The 6,364-nt window shown below is 36.6% G+C and overlaps 1 long non-coding RNA gene across 1 annotated transcript; it reads left to right on the top strand.

The window, feature by feature from the left end:
- Positions 1 to 4,746: 4,746 nt before the first annotated feature.
- On the top strand, positions 4,747 to 5,970 carry LOC130543370 (uncharacterized). Its single transcript, XR_008958692.1, has 2 exons — positions 4,747 to 4,823; positions 5,040 to 5,970. It is a non-coding gene; the product is annotated as an uncharacterized LOC130543370 (long non-coding RNA).
- The last annotated feature ends 394 nt before the right edge of the window (positions 5,971 to 6,364 follow it).

The raw sequence follows: 6,364 nt of genomic DNA, 5'->3' as shown, positions 1-6,364 counted from the left end.
GGCAGAGAGGACCCCTCTTAAAAGCAATAAAAGTAGATCAACACCCCAACATATAATAGTGAAGCTTACAAATTTTAGAGAAAGAGACTCTTAAGAGCAGCTTGAGACAAAAGGCTGCTTACTTACAGAGGGAGGAACATCAGATTAACATCAGACCTCTCCACAGAAACCTGTCAGGCCAGAAGAAGCTGGAAAGATATATTTAAGATACTAGTTGAGTAGAAAATGCAGCCAAGAATACTTTAGTGAGAAGGTTATGAATCAGAATGGAAGGAGAGATAAAGAGCTTCCAGGTCAGAGAGAACTGAAAGAATATGTGACCACCAAGCCGTCCCTGCAAGAAATATTAAGGGGGATCATGTAAGCAAAAAGAAAGTCCAAGAGTAACAGAGACCAAAAAGAAACAGAGACAATCTACAGAAACAGGGAATTTACAGGCAATACTATGGCATTAAATTCATATATTTCAGTAGTTACTCTGAATGTAAATGGGCTGAATGCTCCAATCAAAAGACAAAGGGTACCAGATTAGATAAAAAAGCAAGACCCATTCATATGTTGTCTACAAGAGACTCATTTTAGACCTAAAGACACCTCCAGACTTGAACCAAGGGGGTGAAGAAGGATTTACCATGCTAATAGACCTCAAAAGAGAGCTGGGGTAGCAATCCTCATAACAGACAAACTAGATTTTAAACCAAAGACTGTAGTAAGAGATGTAGAGGGACACTATATCATACTTAAAGGGTCTATCCAACAAGAAGATCTAACAATTGTGAGTATTTATGCCCCCAACGTGGAAGCAGACAACTACATAAACCAATTAATAACCAAACTAAAGAAACACATTGATAATACTACATCAATAATGGGGGACTTAAAAACTGCACTCACAGCAATGGACAGATCATCTAAACAGAAAGTCAACAAAGAAACAAGAGCTTTGAACGACACACTGGATCTGATGGACTTCACAGATATATTCTATCCTAAAACAACAGAATACTCATTCTTCTCAAGTGAACATGGAACTTTCTTCAGAATAGATCACATACTGGGTCACAAATCAGTTCTCAGCTGATACCAAAAGATTGAGATTATTCCCTGAATTTTTTCAGACCTCAGTGCTTTAAAACTGGAACTCAATCACAAGATTAAGTTTGGAAGGAACTCATACACTTGGAGGTTAAAGAGCATCCTACTAAAGAATGAATGGGTCAACCAGGAAATTAAAGAAGAATTTTAGAAATTCGTTCATTAAAATGAAAAACATCAGTTCAAAATATTTGGGATACAGCAAAGGCAGTCCTAAGAGGAAAGTATATTACAATATAAGCCTCTCTCAAAAAATTAGAAAAATCTGAAATATACAAGCTAATCTTATACCTACAGGAGCTGGAGAATGAACAGCAAATAAAGCCTAAACAAAGCAGGAGAAGAGAAATAATAAAGATTAGAGCAGAGATCAATGAAATAGAAACCAGTAGAACAGATCAACAAAACTAGAAGCTGGCTCTTTGAAAGAATTAATAAGATCAATAAACCATTGGCCAGACTCATCCAAAAGAAAAGAGAAAGGACCCAAATTAATAAAATCATGAATGAAAGGGGCGAGATCATGACCAACACCAGGGAAATATAAATAATCTCAAGAACATATGGTGAGCAACTATATGCCAACAAATTAGGCAATCTGGAAGAAATGGATGCACTCCTGGAAACTTATAAACTCCAAAGACTGAAGCAGACCATCTGAACAGAGCCATAACCAGGCCAGATGACATCCCAGGGGAATTCTACCAAACATTTAAAGAAGAAATAATACCTATTCTACTGAAGCTGCTTCAATAGAAATGGAGGGAGAACTTCCAAACTCGTTCTATGAGGCCAGCATTACCTTGATCCTAAAACCAAAGACCCCATCTAAATGGAGAATTACAGACCAATATCCCTGATTAATAAGGATGCCAAAATGCTCACCAAGATACTAGCCAATAGGATCTAACAGTACATTAAAAGGATTGTTCACTACGATGAAGTGGGATTTATTCCTGGAATGCCAGGTGGTTCAACATTTGCAAATCAATCAACATGATAGATCACATTAATAAAAGAAAAGACAAAAACCATGTGATCCTCTCAACTGATGCAGAAAAAGCATTTGACAAAATACAGCATCCTTTCTTGATTAAAACTCTTCAAAGTATAAGGATAGAGGGAACATACCTCAATATCATAAAAGTCATCTATGAAAAGCCAACAGCAAATATCATTCTCAATGAGAAGAAACCAAGAGCTTTTCCCTTAAGGTCAGGAACATGACGGGGATGCCTATTGTTTTTTTATTTTTTAAGATTTTATTTCTTATTTTGACAGAGAGAGCACAAGCAGGGGGAGAAGCAGGCAGAGGAAGAGGCAGAAGCAGGCTCCCCACTGAGCAGAGAGCCCAATGAGAGGCTCAATCCCAGGGCCCTGGGATCATGACCTAAGCCAAAGACACCGCTTAACTGACTGAGCCACCCAGGCTCCCCTAGGGATGCCCACTCTTACCATTATTATTCAACATAGTACTAGAAGTCCCAGCTTCAGCAATCAGACAACTATGACCACAAAATAAATTAAAAACATCCAAATTGGCAAAGAGATAGTCAAACTCTCTATCTTTGCAGATGACATGATACTTAATGTGGAAAACCCAAAGGACTCCACCCCAAAATTGCTAGAACTCACACAGCAATTCAGAAACATGGCAGGATACAAAATCAATGCACATAAATCAGTGGCATTTCTGTATACGAACAATGTGACTGAAGAAAGAGAAATTAAGGAATCAATCCCATTTACAATTGCACCAAAAACTATAAGATATTAGGAATAAAACTAACCAAAGAGGTAAAGGATCTGTATTCTAGAAACTACAGAACACTTATGAAAGAAATTGACACAAAGAGATGGAAAAGCTCATGGATTGGAAGAATAAACATTGTGAAAATGTCTATGCTGCCCAGAGCAACCTACACATTAAATGTAATCTCTATCAAAATACCATCAACATTTTTCACAGAACTGGAACAGACAATCCTCAAATTGTTTATGGAACCAGAAAAGACCCTGAATTGCCAGGGGAATGTTGAAAAAGAAAACCAAATCTGGAGGCATCACAATGCCTGACTACAAGCTGTGTTACAAAGCTGTGATCATCAAGACAGCAGGGTACTGGCACAAAAACAGACACATAGGTCAATGGAACAGAATAGAGAACCCAAAATGACCTTCAACTCTATGGTCAATTAATCTTCAACAAAGCAGGAAAGACTATCCAATGGAAAAAGGACAGTCTCTTCAATAAATGGTGCTGGGAAAATTGGACAGCCACATGCAGAAGAATGAAACTAGACCATTCTCTTACACCATACACAAAGATAAACTCAAAATGGATGAAAGACCCAAATGTGACTGGATTAAGAAGTTGTGGTCCATATATATAATGGAATATTATTCAGCTATCAAAAAGAAAGATTTCTCAACATTTGCTGCAACATGGATGGCACTGGAAGAGATAATGCTAAGTGAAATAAGTCAAGCAGAGAAAGACAATTATCATATGGTTTCTCTCATCTATGGAACATAAGAACTAGGAAGATCGGTAAGAGAAGAAAGGGATAAAGAAAGGGGGGTAATCAGAAGGGGAAATGAAGCATGAGAGACTATGGACTATGAGAAACAAACTGAGGGTTTCAGAGGGGAGGGGGGTGGGGGAATGGGATAGGCTGGTGATGGGCAGTAAGGAGGGCACGTATTGCATTGTGCACTGGGTGTTATACGCAACTAATGAATCATGGAACTTTACATCAAAAACCAGGGATGTACTGTATGGTGACTAACATAATATAATAAAAAAATATTAAAAAAAAAGAAAAAGAGAAACAAAAAGGAAAGAGAAACAGAGAACAAGATGGACAAATAGAACACAATTAGAAAATAATATCCTTAATTCTAACCATATCAATAATAACATTAATCATAAATGTTATATACACCCCCCAATAAAAGGGGATTTTAGGGGTCTGAGTGGCTCAGTTGGTTAGGCATATGACTCTTGATTTTAGCTCAGGTCTTGATCTCAGGGCTGTGAGTTTAAGCCCCATGTTGGGGCTACTTAAGTAGCCCCTTCTTTAAGCTTAATTAAAAAGAGAATATATATATAAATATATATATAAATAAAATAATATACATATAAATAAAATAAATATATATATAAATAAAAAGAGAATATATATAAAGAGAATATATAATATATTAAGAGAATATATATATATATTAAGAGATCATCAGAGAGAATAATAATGAGAAACTAAAACTCTCATACATGACTAGTGGGAGTATTAATGTATATTCATTTTGGAAAACAGTTTGGCAAATTCTTAAAAAGCTAAACAAACACCTACCATATAATTCAGACTATGTACTCTTAAGAACTTAACAAAGAATAATGAAAGCATACATTCATACAGACTTGCATAGGAATGTTTATAGCAGATCTATTTGTAATAGTTATAAACTGGAAACAAACCACAAAACTATCAACATGTGAATGTGTGAACAAATTGTGGACTGTTGATACACTCAACAACATAAACTAATCTCAAAATAATTATGGCTGTGTGAAGAAGCCAGACAGAAGAAGAGTACAGATTGTATTATTTCATTTATCTAAAATTCTGCTAATTTCAAATTAATCTATAATGACAGAATGCTGACTAATGATTGCCTGAAGACTGAAGTGAGGGAAGACAGAAGAGAAGGGTTGTAAGGCAACATGAGTAAGTATTTGGGATTGTGGATATGTTCATTATCTTGGCTGTGGTGATGGTTACACTGTTAGAACACTTATTAAATTGTATACTTAGAAATGTAGTTTCTATAGTTTATTGTATGTGAATTATACTTCAATAAGCTGCCCAAAACAAAACAAAATAGAGAAAAAGCTATATAATATTTACCCATGGATATATTAAAAATCAATTTTTCTCTTACAGAAATAACCATTGCTGGGGCCAAATAATTGAAGAGGAGTCTCACAAAGCTCTATCTGCTCCAGAAAAACCTTGGGAATACCTTCACCAATATGTGCAGCTTTCATGTAACAAATTGTCTTACAGACCATCATGTCTTAGTTCCATCATGTTCAGTAAATTTGTTTTTATCGTTCACCAAAGAAGCTCAAGATTCCTACATCATTCATCATCTAACTCTCCTCCCTTTATGACTCTGTATATTCCCTAATTTGACTCTGTCTCCCACCCTCCCCCAACTCTACACATCCTTCCACATTTTCCTCTGGGGTTCTTGAATTGTCATTAGTAAAATCCATTGATGCTACTCGGTATTTACCCCAAAGAAAGAGATGTAGTGAAAAGAAGGGGCACGTGCACCCCAATGTTCATAGAAGCAACGTGCAATAGCCAAACTGTGGAAGGAGGTGAGATGTCCTTCAACAGATGAATGGATAAAGATGATGTGGTCCATATATACAATGGAATATTACTTAGCCATCAAAAAGGATGAATACTTACCATTTGCATTGACATAGATGGAACTGGAGGGTATTATGCTAAGTGAAATAAGTCAAGCAGGGAAAGAGAATTATCATATGGTTTCACTCATATGTGGAACATAAGGAACAGCATGGAGGATCATAGGGGAAGAGAGGAAAAACTGAATGGGAAGATATCAGAGAGGGAGATAAAACATGAGAGACTCTGGGCTCTGAGAAACAAACTGAGGGTTACAGAAGAGAGGGGTTGGGGGAATGGGGTAACCAGGTGATTGGTATTAAGGAGGAGTGTTCATTATGTGATGAGCATTGGGTGTTATATGAAACTAATGAATTGTTGAACACTATATCAAAAACTAATGATGTACTATATGTTGGCTAATTGAACATAATAAAAATATCCATTGTATGCTCAACATCTCTTCTGAACATAATCTTTACCTTCCTTCTCTGAGACTTGGTTGTCCCTTGAGAATGCCTCTTTCTTTGTAGCCTTCTGTAATGGTAGATATTTTCTTTCCTCTTTTGTCACTTGGCCTGAGGGTGTAGATAACTCTGCTTCTCCTTGCCACTTTTATACCATTGCCCTTTCCTCTTCCCTCAAACCCCAAGTTTGCTAAAGCTCATGTCAATGAACTCATTATCTTCTCTCTCTCCTTGCAGATATCTATATAGACCTCTGAGTTATACTTCCTAACCGTTATTTTAGGACCTGGCTCACACTCTCTCTCTCTAACGCTAGTCTTGTCATTATTCTTATTGATTGGATATCCACACTGTGGCAGATTTTATTTCCCCAAAATGACC

Source organism: Ursus arctos, unplaced genomic scaffold (assembly GCF_023065955.2).
Source record: "Ursus arctos isolate Adak ecotype North America unplaced genomic scaffold, UrsArc2.0 scaffold_11, whole genome shotgun sequence".
NCBI classification, from domain to species: domain Eukaryota; kingdom Metazoa; phylum Chordata; class Mammalia; order Carnivora; family Ursidae; genus Ursus; species Ursus arctos.
Note: the sequence above shows the minus strand (reverse complement) of the source record. Positions and strands in the feature narration are given on the sequence as shown.